A 17,936-nucleotide genomic window follows, 5' to 3' on the forward strand; every position below is an offset into this window, starting at 1 on the left:
ATGCTCCTTAAAAATATAGCCCATCGGTTGTGATATTTTATATGTTAACTACACAAAGACAAATGCTTAGTTGCATGTATAACGGTTCGGCTATTGTTAGTGTAAAGGTGTCCTTATTGTCATCGGTCTCACTGGTCTTTAAAATGTCACTAATGGTATAGGAGTGTTACTTTTAATGACCTCATCTCATCTAAAGCTATTGATCTTCTACGGTTTTTTTCATGCATTCGAAATGTTTTGAAACTGAAAAAGTGTGTGAAGCTCTATGATAACATATCTAAAGTTTACTACATATAAAAAGATGTGGAATGTGTGCCAATGAGACAACTCTCCATCCAATGTGTAAGCATAAACCCTTATAGGTCAAAGTACGGTGTTCAACACGAAGCCTTGACTCCTAACTAACAGAAAGCTATAACGGGTTCCAACAAAGACAAATGTTAAACCATTCAAACAGGAAAACCAACGGCCTAATTTATATAAAAAAAAACGACTAATACATTTTTTTTTACATTTGTCAAACAATAAACTGCTGATATACGATCATTTATAACATGTATAATGACACATTACACATCTCATTGTAAGATTGATATACAATGTATTACTAGTTAGATTAGAACCTATACATTTAATTTTCTACATTTTTTATGTCGGATTTATTTACATTTAAAGGTTTTTTTCTTCCCATTCTTTTAATTACAGTATCTTATTAGTATTTGTGTGAGATCGTGTTGTATGCATAAAATTTTATTCACGATCTTCTAGAATGATTTATGAAAGATACACTAGTCAGTCTTGCTCATTTTTTGTATTGTTATTAATAAAAATAGCTCGTTTTACGAGTAATTAAAAATGTTGCAAAGCATGTTGCTAATAATTGGAATAGTTCACTCCTGTTCACATCAGTCAATTAACTAAACCATGTTTTCTAGTTACTTCATTTTGTCTTATAGATTATGGTGATATAGGTTCAACAAACGATTTTTAATGAAATTAATGAACTTTGAATATATTTTTGCATTATCAACTAATTATATGAAATGCAGTATTATTTCCAACACAATTATTTGAATAGTCATCTCATCTAAGTTTCAAATAACTGTTGTCAAAAGCATCGACTTATTTAAAACGATGTTGAACTATTCATCGTTTACTACATGCTGTCATATCTAAATAATCTGGAAAGTACACATTTTACTTACAAAATGTTGTAATAATAGGTAGCTATTAGGTTAACTATTGACCTTGTAAATTGTTATTATAAAGAAGAATGATTGTCAATGAGACAACCGTCCACAAGAGACCAAAATGACATAGAACATGTCAAAATTAACAACTATAGGTAAAACCGTACGGCCTTCAACAATGAGCAAAGCCAATACCGCATTGTCAGCTATAAAATGCCCCGAAATGACAAAATTCAAACGAGAAAACTAACGACCTTATTTATAAATTTTTTTTTAACGAGAAACAAATATGTAAAACTTACACAAACGACAACAACTGAATTGCAGGCTCCTGACTTTGGACAGGCACATACATACATGCATTGTTGTAATGAAATGAACGTGATCTGTGGGATAACAAACCGCCTCATCGACGTTTTATAATTGAAATGACATTTAAGTTAATACTTGACATTTACCAATTCACAAATGTTTTCCTTTATTCGTGTATTTCCTGTTATCGTGAATACATAACTAGTTACCAATGATGATTTTTTGTAAAAGTTAGATTAGGTCAAAAAATTAGAACGACAGTCTTTGGAGAAAACAGAGGTTGGAAATACAATAAGATATAACGACCTGGTTCTAGCTTATAGTTGTCTAAAAAAAAAATCATCATTGATACCAGTATTACAATTTCGTAAGCCAAACGCATGTTTCGATTTCAAACTACTTATCAATGAATTTGAGGACCTAAGATGTCTAAAGGTGGTTCTAAAAACAGCTTACGTTATCTATTCCGGAGAAAGAAATACAGTATATAGTATACCCTTAGTTTTTCGAAAATTCATAATTTTGTAAACAAAACATGGTTTATTTTAAAATTAGAATAGCACTTCCTTATTTTAATATTTGTTGGTGAGATGAATCAGGCTTTTTTTAATTTGCAACTCAATGGATCGTATATCTGTTCTGGTAGGTTTCACGTAATCTGTATTACCAATAATTGATGGAGTAATGTAAGAGTCAAAAATAAAATAAGAGAATACAGTAAACTGCGAAAGAACCGATGTCTGGTTCGCGACAAAAGTAAATGTATCCTACAATGTATGACATGTGTTTAAATCCATGCTCAGTCAAAATGTTGTAATGGGTAACATGACATAATTAAAGTGTCTAGATATTATAGTCTGGGAAAACATATTGCTAGTTAGCGGAGACTTATATATATAGAATAATAGGTAGTTTCGTTTTTGATACTGACTATATCATGTGGAATATCTAGACGAGCCCGTTGGGGCGAGTTAAGATATTCCACCTGATATAGTCAGTATCAAAAACTAAACTACCCATTATTCTGTTTATCGGTAATTATGACGTCACACAATGTATTGCCTAATATTTTCAGTGATACAGCCAGTAGGCAGTACGTTGATACTCGAAACTATTAGGCATTAAGATCATAGGGAAAATATACGAATTACTGATACATATATATTTATGATGATTCATTGACGGCATGCGACGGGACTGAGGTTAAGTTATTGATGAAAAAATGGACAGTTCCAAATTTCATTTATTAAATCTACTTTGAATATGTGTCAATATTAAATACATTACCACGATATGAATCAGACCATCTAGTGTTTGTGGTATCGTTAATCTCAAGTAAGCTGTGTTGTATATGATTCAAGTACTCAGTTCAATAACGGTAGTGCAGCGACAGAATACCATTAATGTAATCAAGATATTTTACAAAAAAATGTATTGAGCTAATCAAGACACTTTTTCATGAGGAGAATAATTTTTGTAATTACAAAAAAAGCAATACAATGACAAATTATATTTAATAATATTAAAATTACAGAATAATTGGTTATCAATGATAAATATGACTTTAATAAAATAAGGCTTAATACAAATTGAATGTAGTTAAATAGGATAATGTAATGATAAAATTATCAACATCTTGTAGGTAACATACTGCAACTTAGCAACACGACGGGTGCCACATGTGGAGCAGGATCTGCTTTCCCTTCCGGAGCACCTGAGATCACCCCTAGTTTTTGGTGGGGTTCGTGTTGTTTAGTCTTTAGTTTTCTATGTTGTGTCGTGTTTACTATTGTTTTTCTGTTTGTCTTTTTCATTTTTAGCCATGGCGTTGTCAGTTTGTTTTAGATTTATGAATTTGACTGTCCCTTTGGTATCTTTCGTCCCTCTTTTAGACCAAAGTAGTCATGAATCCATGTGTTCTAAACAATATTATTATTACAATAAAAGTTAAACAAAGAATTCAATGACCTTTTGGTTTTTGTTATAAGGTTTTCAACAACTCGACATCATATGTAGGTACAAACCAAGTTTGCCAGTACGGGTGCATACATTATGTAGTTGTTTTGGTTGGTGCTGTCAATTTTTAATGAAGTGCATATTTATTTTTAAGAGAAAAAAAAATGTCATTTTTCTCATACTTGCGGAATTGCATATCATCATGCAAAGAGAAACAACCAAGAAGAACAAAACCAGTCTAGAACATTCTTTAATAATTATACTTTATAGAAAAGTCATAGAAACTCCGTTTTTATTAATTACAGAGATAAATCAAGATATTAAACATGAAACTATTTAATAAAATGAACTCCTAGAGAAGTTAGATATGGTGTTTCGACATGGTAGACGAATCCTAAAATGAAGCCATTATACATGTACGTGTGAAAATTCATGACCAGTCAACATGTCAGGTTTTAAGGGAGTTGGCTTCTCAGTTTCAAAATAATTAACTTTTCAAAACACTAGCATATATTGATAGGGGATTGATAGAGTAATGAAAAGAGCAAAAATAATATAAAGGTCTACGTGCTTTTTTTCGAGATATTAGCCATTGAAATTTTTGCGGGATATTGATCTCTCTTGACTTTTCATAGCTTTATCATTGACAAGTTTAAGTCCTCAAAAACTATTAAAAAATAATTAAAATTTTATAAGATTTTAACAGACAGCTTACCACTATACATGTAAAAGAATTATATAAAAAAAGGGGAATAACCGGGCAAAATTTGTTAAGGCATTCAAATGAAAAAAAACCAGAGGATACCGACAATCTGACCAAAATTCCAAAACATGCCAAGGGAGCTTCCTTAAGATTGAGGAATATGACATCATAAGAAAAGTTATAGTTTTGTCAATGATACAGATAAACGGCTACAACTTGAAATTTACTTTTATGTTTATAATTGACTTTAAACCATGTGTTAATGTTTTCCGTTATCCGTTAATTTCCTGTTATCCATTTTGAATAATAGTTAGTGTTCAACAACACTTTTAACTATTGTGACATTCAAATAGCAAACAATATGTTTTTGATTAATTATGATTACTTCATTACTTTCAGGATGATTAGCGAAATGTCTGGAAAAATTAGCAGACTCTTAAATATGATTTAATAATACAATCTTGTTTAAAACTGTCACGAAATATGCAAGTTTAAATAAACACTAGATATCAGGACTGAAATTATGTACGCGTAAGTATAAATTTTGTCTACAGAACACGGTGGAGTAAAATTAGACAAATACAGTAAGAAGTTTAGTAGGATTCGAAGACACAAACTTCCATAAAGTCAAAAATGAAAGTTTTGTCAAATACGGCTTAGGCTTAGGCTATCAATTCCGGAGGTGGTTATGCATTCATTGTGTTCTACAGTGATAATAAATTGGCATTGACATTCAAGTTCAATTAATGGTTTAGATAAAATTTCAACACAAATATAAGTGTTAAAAGGAAGCGTACTAATTTGTCAATTAACATGTATACTTAAAAGTCTCAACAAACAACCTTTCCTGAAAACATACTGGTCATCTTGACTAGTTAGATTATTTGTGACTACAGGAATGAATTATTTTCTTGAAAAAGTACATGAAGTAAAAACAATTGGTATACAGTTTAAAACAAATTAGTTTACTTTCAAATCTTCTTTCGAGAATTTCATTTGATATAACAGATCGGTACACTTTGCTCTTACTCTGTGGATTTACAACACTTTCACAAATTAAGTGCAGTGTTAAGAACTCGTCAAACTGTTTCCTGAAATGACCAAGTTGTAGTAAGTTGCTCTCTGCAATATTGCAAAAAACGTGCCTAAGGGAGATAGGATGATTTGTTTAAAAAAAAATCATACATCTGGAGGGCAACGCTAGAGGGGATAAAAAAATTATACTTCTGGAGGGCAACGCAAGAGGGGATAAAAAAAAATTATACTTCTGGAGGGCAACGCTAGAGGGGATAAAAAAAACATACTTCTGGAGGGCAACGCTAGAGGGGATAAAAAAATCATACTTCTGGAGGGCAACGCTAGAGGGGATAAAAAAACATCATACTTCTGGAGGGCAACGCCAGAGGGGATATAAAAAATCATACTTCTGGAGGGCAACGCTAGAGGGGATAAAAAAAATCATACATAGGAGGGCAACGCTAGAGGGGATAAAAAAAATCATACATCTGGAGGGCAACGCTAGAGGGGATAAAAAAAATCATACATCTGGAGGGCAACGCTAGAGGGGATACAAAAAAAATCTTACATCTGGAGGGCAACGCTAGAGGGGATAAAAAAAAATCATACATCTGGAGGGCAACGCTAAAGGGGATAAACCAAAATCATGGAGAGTGAACACATGTTTATATCTTCCAAAGCAAAGGGCTACCACTGCCTATCCGTGTTTAATTAAAGGACATAACATTTGCTCGCTGTTGTACGTATACTTAACTGCCAACGGATGTTGTAATATTCTGACGGCATGTAACCAAGACATTGTTTCGACTGGTTACAATTTATTTCGTTACGTTTGTCAATAGTGAAATTTTAACGGAGTGTGTTATTAAATGTAAGGAATTATTCAACAAAACGATGGCAAGGAAGAGACAATAAGGTCTGCGAGAATCGCATGAATTCCCTAAAGGAAATTTCCTAGTTATAAAATATCTACCTAATTAATGATGTGTTTAGCACCTGGTATCACGCTTTGTTTTGCAGGTATTCGTTTTTCTATGTTGTGTTTTGTAATCTGTTGTGTTTTGATCTGGTATTGCCGGTTCGATTTCGACTGACTCTTCAATATCGTTTGACACCCTATTGACACCCTATTAGTTCTTTTTATATATTAAACGAGAAAAAATACATGTTATATGCTAGAGTTTAATAATCGTTTTCTGTTACAGAAACATAGGTGACATAATGTGTTTCGAATACAACAAACATCAATACGACAAAAAATAATAAGTAATAACATACTAAAAAAATAATTACCCCATTTAAATTAAAACAACATAATAAATTGAAAAGAAGAAAAACGCAAATAAACTATGATAATATATTTGTGCAGTCGCAGACAATTACGTGATACTTAATATATTTGTTTTCTATAATATAAACGTATATAATTATGGTATAAAGTAAACTGTAATTTCCTCTCAGGAAAATTCAAAACGGAAAACCAGAATTTCAACAAATTTTAAATTTTACATAAAAAAAATAATGCATGTACAAAGTCAGGAATATGACAAATCTTGTTCCTTTGTTTGATGTGTTTGAGATTTAATTTTACCAGTTGATAAAGGACTTTCCATTTTGCATTTTCCTCAGAATTCGGTATTTTTGTTATTTTACTTTTTAGTGTCGATATTGAACTCTTGATTGTTAAATTTCTCAAAACATAATCTCAAAACGGCCGACCTCCTTTGAGTAGATTCGAATGTAATAAACAGATAAACATTTATGTATTTGCATATTCCGATCTGCATACTGTCTAGTGTTACAAAATGCTTAAATAAGTAAATCATTTATTCATCACCGTGTAAAGTGGCAAACTACAAAAGTCAAATATATACATAGAAAACATTTAAATTTGTCGATGATCAAAAATATAATTCATTACATTCTCAGCTTTCGTTTTCTACACAATTATTTGTTGATATTTCTAAAAACCATTGTCATTGTATCCACTGACAGAAATGTTGTATAATGCCTCTTTACACTGAACCAGTTGTGTTCCTTTATCTGATTTTTGCATCCAATCATATCCAGGATATCCAGTCGGTTTCAATATCAGCTTTGTGAAAGAATGGATGCTGTTATAATTGTAATATCTTAACTCGTCTAAAGCTGGTAATACGATTGACATTGTGAACTTAGCACTCTTGCCCGTTTAACTGGTAAATGATAAATGGAAAATAATCACTACCAACTTGGTATTATATAGTATGTGAATTAAAATTGACATTTAAATTAATTATTGTATTCTATCACCTACCTGTTTTCTTAATCATTTGTTTTCTCTCCATGAAGGAATTTGTTGTGTCCAACATTAATTTTATTGACTTTTGACATTTAAGAAAAATTTAAAATAGACAACAACTTATCAAGTATAAGACATTAGCCGCCATGCGAAAGTCAAGTTCAGCAGGAACACCTAAATCAAAGATAAACGCATGGGCGGAGGTGTACAACATTAAAAAACTGACAAAATCAAACGGTACCAACCATAAATTCTAGTGAAAAACAACTGTCATATTCATGAATTTGTACAGGTATTTTCCATTTTAATACTGAAACATAGTATTCAAAGGCACAGGGACGACGCTCAGTTCAAAATGGTTATAAAGCCAAACAAGTACAAAGTTGAAGAGCTCTGAGGACCGAAAATTCAAAAAAGTTGTGCCGAATACGGCTAAGATTATCTATTCCTAGGAAAAGAAAATCCTTACTTTTAAAAAAAAAGTTTGTAACAGGAAATTTATAAAAATGACCATTAAATTGATATTCATGTCAATACCGAAGTTCTGACTACTGGATAAACATTGTGGATTATTTTTTTATAGATAAATTCTTAACTTCACATGGAGAATTCAGGGTTGAAAAATCAAAGAAATGCGAAATTTAAGATTATTAAGAAATTAGATCTGTTTAGAATCCAAAATGTGGTTACACCACGCGATTAAACAGTTTCACGATATATCATAAGGATTTCTAACCTAGGATTGACACACATATTATATAACCCTCCCTTTCCTAAACTGTGACCTAACGGCACATCAACGGAACAAATTGTAAAAGACAGTTGCAAATTGTTTGACACTTCATAAAAAAAAAAATACACTTACACCGTATCAGTTGAAATAGGGTCAACTACCTCATGTCAAATTCGGTTGTCGGCTCGAATGATGATAAACGAATCTGCTTAGAAGGATTCCTCGCTCCTGGGTTACAATTTACTGTCATCTGAGAATCACGAAAAACCATGACGTGCTTTCAAGATCGTCAGCAAAATAAATATTAACAGTGGTAAAGATAAAACAATTTGAAAACCTCATCGGATTTTGTCTAATGCTTAGTTCGTTTCTGTGTGTGTGTTACGTTTTAATTTTGTGTCTTTATTCTCTTCTTATTTTTAATGCGTTTCCATCGGTTTTGGTTTGTGACCCAGATTTGTTTTTTCTATCGATTTATGAGTTTTGAACATTGATATACTACTGTTGCCTTTATTCTTCTTCAGGAGTGATAAAAGAAATGATCTGCATAATTTCAAAAATCTGTTTTATAAAAATTTGTTCAACAAAAGCAACAGTAGTTTATCGCTGTTCGAAAGTCATAAATCGATTGAGAGAAAACAAATCCGAGTTACAAACTAAAACTGATTGAAACACATCAAATATAAGAGAAAAAAACGAAACAACAGAAACACTAAAGTGCAACAAAAAACAAACGACAATCCAACACCCACAAAAACGAAGTATACGTATACATTTGCCATTTTTCTTAACTGGATCAGGACATCGTTAGAAGACAATGGTATAACATATTATACCAACGGTGAGCATTATAAATAAAAACAAAGATAATTTGAACAATTCATTAACGTGTAAAGTGGCAAACTACAAAAGTCAAATATATACATAGAAAACATTTAAATTTCGATGATCAAAAATATAATTGATTACATTCTCAACTTTCATTTTCTTCACAATTATTCGTTGATATTTCTAAAAACCATTGTCATAGTATCCACTGACAGAAATGTTGTATAATGCCTCTTTACACTGAACCAGTTGTGTTCCTTTATCTGATTTTTGCATCCAATCATATCCAGGATATCCAGTCGGTTTCAATATCAGATTTGTGAAAGAATGGATGCTGTTAGAATTGTAATATCTTAACTCGTCTAAAGCTGGTAATACGATTGACATTCTGAACTTAGCACTCTTGCCCGTTTAACTGGTAAATGATGAATGGAAAATAAGCACTACCAACTTGGTGTTATATAGTATGTGAATTAACATTGACATTCAAATTAATTATTGTATTCTATCACCTACCTGTTTTCTTAATCATTTGTTTTCTCTCCATGAAGGAATTTGTTGTGTCCAACATTAATTTTATAGACTGTTGACATTTAAGAAAAATTTAAAATAGACAACAACTTATCAAGTATAAGACATTAGCCGCCATTCGAAAGTCAAGTTCAGCAGGAACACCTAAATCAAAGATAAACGCAAAGTCGGAGGTGTACAACATACACAGACTGACAAAATCAAACGGTACCAACCATAAATTCTAGTGAAAAACAACTGTCATATTCATGACTTTGTACAGATATTTTCCATTTTAATACTGGAACATAGTTATCAAAGGCACAAGGATGACGCTCAGTTCAAAATTGTTATAAAGCCAAACAAGTACAAAGATGAAGAGCTCTGAGGACCGAAAATTCAAAAAAGTTGTGCCGAATACGTCTAAGATTATCTATTCCTAGGATAAGAAAATCCTTACTTTTTAAAAAAAAGTTTGTAACAGCAAATTTATAAAAATGACCACTAAATTGATATTCATGTCAATACCGAAGTTCTGACTACTGGATAAACATTGTGGATTATTTTTTTATAGATAAATTCTTAACTTCACATGGAGAATTCAGGGTTGAAAAATCATAGAAAGAGCGAGATTTAAGATTATTAAGAAATTAGATCTGTTTAGAATCCAAAATGTGGTTACACCACGCGATTAAACAGTTTCACGGTATATCATAAGGATTTCTCACCTAGGATTGACACACATATTATATAACCCTCCCTTTCCTAAACTGTGACCTAACGGAACATCAACGGAACAAATTGTCCAAGATAGTTGCAAATTGTTTGACACTTCATAAAAAAAAAATACACTGACACCGTATCAGTTGAAATAGGGTCAACTACCTAATGTCAAATTCGGTTGTCGGCTCGAATGATGATAAACGAATCTGCTTAGAAAGGATTCCTCGCTCCTGGGTTACCATTTACTGTCATCTGAGCCTCACGACAAACCATGACGTGCTTTCAAGATCGTCAGCAAAATAGATATTAACATTGGTAAAGATAAAACAATTTGACAACCTCATCGGATTTTGTCTAATGCTTAGTTCGTTTCTGTGTGTGTTACGTTTTCATTTTGCGTCGTTATTCTCCTCTTATATTAAGAGCGTTTCCATCGGTTTTGGTTTGTGACCCAGATTTGTTTATTTCTATCGATTTATGAGTTTTGAACATTGCTATACTACTGTTGCCTTTATTCTTCATCAGGAGTGATAAAAGAAATGATCTGCATATTTCAAAAATCTGTTTTATAAAAATTTGTTCAACAAAAGCAGCAGTAGTTTATCGCTGATCGAAAGTCATAAATCGATTGAGAGCAAACAAATCCGGGTTACAAACTAAAACTGATTGAAACACATCAAATATAAGAGAAAAAAACGAAACAACAGAAACACTAAAGTGCAACAAAAAAAAAACGACAATGCAACACCCACAAAAACGAAGTATACGTATACATTTGCCATTTTTCTTAACTGGTACAGGACATCGTTAGAAGAAAATGGTATAACATATTATACCAACGGTGAGCATTATAAATAAAAACAAAGATAATTGGAACAATTCATGAACATGTTAAAGAACAATTGATTAGACGAAATATATTCATTTTTGTTATATTGGTTCAGATTGATATATAAAAGCATCATGATAACATTTGACATATACGAATAAAAACACTCGTATTTGAAACTCGCTGTCTGCAAGATGCAATAATAGCATCTGTTTAATCGAAACATAACGGCAACTAAAAGGACATAATGTTTCATCAGTTTATTATATAGAACCATATTGACTAAATGTTAAAAGTAATAACTGAATCAAATTTTAATAGGACGAAAAAGAAATATATCAATATACCCGGAATATAAATTGTACCAAGACCCATGTTTTGTCTACCTTCGACTGTTCCCTGAGTTTCGAGTAAAAATAATCTACATAAAATACGTACATGTGGAAAGATGTCTCTATTAAAAAACAAGTCACAAACTTCAGTTAAATTTTGCTTTAAATTAATTGCAACACCGCAGTGTGACATCAACACGCCCATCCAGATAATCCATTAAAAAACTGGCAATTGAAAAAAATTGCAAACAAAATAAATAAAATTGAGCATAGAAAAGGGGGATGTATCAAAGTCACGTTTAATAATTTAATGCGTCGGACAATTTTAGAAAAGTTTGTTAAATCATGTCAGTACCGAAGTATTGACTACTTAGCTGATGATACCCTCGGGGACTTATAGTCCACCAGCAGAGGTATCGACCCAGTGATGTTAAAAAATGGAAACACCACGTTAAATAATTTAATGCATTCGAAGCGTTTTTCTGGATTAACCTTTATCAGGAACGCTCAAAGCCAAACATTTGAAATCCGTGGATGTATAAGTAACGAAAATGTTGAAGAGCTATATGACAAAAAATACCTAAAACAAATAGCCAAATTTATCTAAAGTCAACTTTGGGAGTTTAAACCTTAAATGGTAACGTAGACTACACACATGTTCTTATCTTCCATTATCATATTCGTTTGCCTCAAGCACTTTACGCGATAACATGTTTATCATTTGAATGTCATAAAATGATCTAGATTTGTTCTGATATAAAGATAACTCAATCTTGTTCTCAGGTGAATATAGAGAAGCATACATCATCAATGTTTAAAGAGTTAACTCAGCTAAATGTTTCTGCTCTCAACTGCACATTTTTCAACTGATAAAAACTTTGTTTATAATGTATTTCAACGCTGCCTTAAGAAAAAATAGGGTTAATCGATCAAAATCATGTTTAACACTTTCTTAAGATAAATTAGTAAATTGGTTGATAGGTTTTGTTTTTGTTAATTGTAAATAGCACGTCTAAAGCTGGTAATACGATTGACATTCTGAACTTAGCACTCTTGCCGGTTTAACAGGTAAATGATGAATGGAAAATAATCACTACCAACTTGGTGTTATATAGTATGTGAATTAACATTGACATTTAAATTAATTATTGTATTCTATCACCTACCTGTTTTCTTAATCATTTGTTTTCTCTCCATGAAGGAATTTGTTGTGTCCAACATTAATTTTATAGACTTTTGACATTTAAGAAAAATTTAAAATAGACAACAACTTATCAAGTATAAGACATTAGCCGCCATGCGAAAGTCAAGTTCAGCAGGACCACCTAAATCAAAGATAAACGCAAAGGCGGAGATGTACAACATACACAAACTGACAAAATCAAACGGTACCAACCATTAATTCTAGTGAAAAACAACTGTCATATTCATGACTTTGTACAGGTATTTTCCATTTTAATACTGAAACATAGTTATCAAAGGCACAAGGATGACGCTCAGTTCAAAATTGTTATAAAGTCAAAAAAGTACAAAGTTGAAGAGCTCTGAGGACCGAAAATTCAAAAAAGTTGTGCCGAATACGGCTAAGATTATCTATTCCTAGGATATGAAAATCCTTACTTTTAAAAAAAAAGTTTGTAACAGGAAATTTATAAAAATGACCATTAAATTGATATTCATGTCAATACCGAAGTTCTGACTACTGAATAAACATTGTGGATTATTTTTTTATAGATAAATTCTTAACTTCACATGGAGAATTCAGGGTTGAAAAATCAAAGAAAGAGCGAGATTTAAGATTATTAAGAAATTAGATCTGTTTAGAATCCAAAATGTGGTTACACCACGCGATTAAACAGTTTCACGGTATATCATAAGGATTTCTAACCTAGGATTGACACACATATTATATAACCCTCCCTTTCCTAAACTGTGACCTAACGGAACATCAACGGAACAAATTGTAAAAGACAGTTGCAAATTGTTTGACACTTCATAAAAACAAAATACACTTACACCGTATCAGTTGAAAAAGGGGCATCTACCTAATGTCAATTTCGGTTGTCGGCTCGAATGATGGTAAACGAATCTGCTTAGAAAGGATTCCTCGCTCCTGGGTTACCATTTACTGTCATTTGAGCCTCACGACAAACCATGACGTGCTTTCAAGATCGTCAGCAAAATAGATATTAACAGTGGTAAGGATAAAACAATTTGAAAACCTCATCGGATTTTGTCTAATGCTTAGTTCGTTTCTGTGTGTGTTACGTTTTAATTTTGCGTCGTTATTCTCCTCTTATATTAAGTGCGTTTCCATCGGTTTTGGTTTGTGACCCAGATTTGTTTTTTCTATCGATTTATGAGTTTTGAACATTGATATACTACTGTTGCCTTTATTCTTCATCAGGAGTGATAAAAGAAATGATCTGCATATTTCAAAAATCTGTTTTATAAAAATTTGTTCAACAAAAGCAACAGTAGTTTATCGCTGTTCGAAAGTCATAAATCGATTGAGAGAAAACAAATCCGGGTTACACACTAAAACTGATTGAAACACATCAAATATAAGAGAAAAAAAAACGAAACAACAGAAACACTAAAGTGCAACAAAAAAACAAACGACAATGCAACACCCACAAAAACGAAGTATACGTATACATTTGCCATTTTTCTTAACTGGTACAGGACATCGTTAGAAGAAAATGGTATAACCTATTTTTTCCAACGGTGAGCATTATAAATAAAAACAAAGATAATTTGAACAATTCATTAACATGTTCATGAACAATTGATTATACGAAAGATATTCATTTTTGTTATATTGGTTCAGATTGATATATAAAAGCATCATGATAACATTTGACATATACGAATAAAAACACTCGTATTTGAAACTCGCTGTCTGCAAGAAAAGTATGTAGTAATTATAGCATCTGTTTAATCGAAACATAAAGGCAACTAAAAGGACATAATGTTTCATCAGTTTATTATATATAACCATATTGACTAAATGTTGAAAATAATAACTGAATCAACTTTTAATAGGACGAAAAAGAAATATATCAATATACCGGGAATATAAATTGTACCAAGACCCATGTTTTGTTTACCTTCGACTGTTCCCTGAGTTTCGAGTAAAAAAATCTACATAAAATACGTACATGTGGAAAGATGTCTCTATTAAAAAACAATTCACAAACTTCAGTTAAATTTGGCTTTAAATTAATTGCAATGTGACATTAACACTCCCATCCAGATAATCCATTAAAACACTGGCAATTGAAAAACATTGCAAACATAATAAATAAAATTGAGCATAGAAAAGGGGGATGTGTCAAAGTCAAGTTTAATAATTTAATGCGTCCGACAATTTTAGAAAAGTTTGTTAAATCATGTCAGTACCGAAGTACTGACTACTTAGCTGATGATACCCTCAGGGATTAATAGTCCACCAGCAGAGGTATCGACCCAGTGATGTGAAAAATCTTATTTAGTGAAAAACAACTGTCATATTCATGACTTTGTACAGGTATTTTCCATTTTAATACTGAAACATAGTTATCAAAGGCACAAGGATGACGCTCAGTTCAAAATTGTTATAAAGCCAAACAAGTACAAAGTTGAAGAGCTCTGAGGAAATATAAAAAAAGGTTGTGCCGAATACGGCTAAAATTATCTATTCCTAGGATAAGAAAATCCTTACTTTTAAAAAAAAAAGTTTGTAACAGGAAATTTATAAAAATGACCATTAAATTGATATTCATGTCAATACCGAAGTTCTGACTACTGGATAAACATTGTGGATTATTTTTTTATAGATAAATTCTTAACTTCACATGGAGAATTCAGGGTTGAAAAATCAAAGAAAGAGCGAGATTTAAGATTATTAAGAAATTAGATCTGTTTAGAATCCAAAATGTGGTTACACCACGCGATTAAACAGTTTCACGGTATATCATAAGGATTTCTAACCTAGGATTGACACACATATTATATAACCCTCCCTTTCCTAAACTGTGACCTAACGGAACATCAACGGAACAAATTGTAAATGACAGTTGCAAATTGTTTGACACTTCATTAAAAAAAAATACATTTACACCGTATCAGTTGAAATAGGGTCAACTTCCTCATGTCAAATTCGGTTGTCGGCTCGAATGATGATAAACGAATCTGCTTAGAAAGGATTTCTCGTTCCAGGGTTACCATTTACTGCCATCTGAGCCTCACGACAAATTATGACGTGCTTTGAAGATCGTCAGCAAAATAGATATTAACAGTGGTAAAGATAAAACAATTTGAAAACCTCATCGGATTTTGTCTAATGCTTAGTTCGTTTCTGTGTGTTACGTTTTAATTTTGCGTCGTTATTCTCGTCTTATATTAAATGCGTTTCCATCGGTTTTAGTTTGTGACCCAGATTTGTTTTTTCTATCGATTTATCGAGTTTTGAACATTGATATACTACTGTTTCCTTTATTCTTCATCAGGAGTGATAAAAGAAATAATCTGCATATTTCAAAAATCTGTTTTATAAAAATTTGTTCAACAAAAGCAACAGTAGTTTATCGCTGTTCGAAAGTAATAAATCGATTGAGAGAAAACAAATCCGGGTTACAAACTAAAACTTATTGAAACACATTAAATATAAGAGAAAAAAACGAAACAACAGAAACACTAAAGTGCAACAAAAAAACAAACGACAATGCAACACCCACAAAAATGAAGTATACGTATACATTTGCCATTTTTCTTAACTGGTACAGGACATCGTTAGAAGAAAATGGTATAACATATTATACCAACGGTGAGCATTATAAATAAAAACAAAGATAATTTGAACAATTCATTAACATGTTAAAGAACAATTGATTGTACGAAAGATATTCATGTTTGTTATATTGGTTCAGATTGATATATAAAAGCATCATGATAACATTTGAAATATACGAATAAAAACACTCTACGTATTTGAAACTCGCTGTCTGCAAGAAAAGTATGTAGTAATTATAGCATCTGTTTAATCGAAACATAAAGGCAACTAAAAGGACATAAAGTTTCATCAGTTTATTATATATAACCATATTGACTAAATGTTGAAAGTAATAACTGAATCAACTTTTGATAGGACGAAAAAGAAATATATCAATATACTCGGAATATAAATTGTACCAAGACCCATGTTTTGTTTACCTTCGACTGTTCCCTGAGTTTCGAGTAAAAAAATCTACATAAAATACGTACATGTGGAAAGATATCTCTATTAAAAAACAAGTCACAAACTTCAGTTAAATTTGGCTTTAAATTAATTGCTATGTGACATTAACACTAAAATTGAGCACAGAAAAGGGGGATGTGTCAAAGTCAAGTTTGATAATTTAATGCGTCCGACAGTTTTAGAAAAGTTTGTGAAATCATGTCAGTACCGAAGTACTGACTCCTTAGCTGATGATACCCTCGGGGACTAATAGTCCACCAGCACATATACAGATAAACAAACGACAACCCCTGAATTACAGGCTCCTGATTTGGGATAGGTATTTTAGTTGATATTTTATAGTGTGTCTTTCTGTGTAGTGATGTCTTTCTTTATTTCATATGAAGGTGACACATGATGCCTGTTGAAACTTTTGAACCCGGTCCTTTGTTTGCAAATGTCCTAGGTCAGTCAGGATTCTGATATTCAGTAGTCGTTTGTTGATGTGGTTCACAAGTGTTTCTCGTTTTTTTAACGATAATACTGATGGTTTTCCAACATGAATGGTTGTAGTCATTATTGGGGCCGTGTAGCGCTTACTGTTCTGTGTGAGTCAAGGTTTCGTGTTGAAGATTGTACTTTGACCTATAATGGTTTACTTTTACTAATTGGAATTAGATTTGTCTCATTGGCACTCATACAACATCCACTTATATGTATTTGCAACATGTTGAGGAATTTTGAATCCTCAAATGCTCTCTAATTTTGTTCTAAGTTTTTTTTTGTCTTATCCGAACGTCATTGATTAGTAAGTTGTGGACCAAATGTGCCTCTGACATTCTACTTTTGACTCATGGTATCTGTGATGAGTCTGTTTAGACAGACATATTCCGTGATGTTAAACAAGGTTAATCCAGGTCGTTATATCAAACCATATTTTCTGTGTATTTCACCCAGACTTCCCTTATTTTCCATGACGTAATCAAACTTTTGTATAACCATATTTATTTGAATATTGTCCGAATAATGAAGGTCATTTTTGGACACTAATTATTCATGTTAGATAGATAACCAGATTACAGGGATTTAGGAAATCATGACCTAGTTGCTAAATGTCAATTATCAAATTAACAGTCGCTTCCAATTCGCATAATATAAAAACCGGCGATATGTCTTACATTCCCACTCATCAAATTTATCTTCTTCGAGCAATCTTATTACAATTTTAAATGTCAGTAGTTATATATAGTTTTCCCAGCTACTTGCAGGTTATAACAACACAATTAACTTACCATTGGTACTTACAATAACACATTCTGGATTTT

The sequence above is a fragment of the Mytilus edulis genome, chromosome 14 (genome assembly GCF_963676685.1).
Source record: "Mytilus edulis chromosome 14, xbMytEdul2.2, whole genome shotgun sequence".
Lineage (NCBI taxonomy): Eukaryota > Metazoa > Mollusca > Bivalvia > Mytilida > Mytilidae > Mytilus > Mytilus edulis.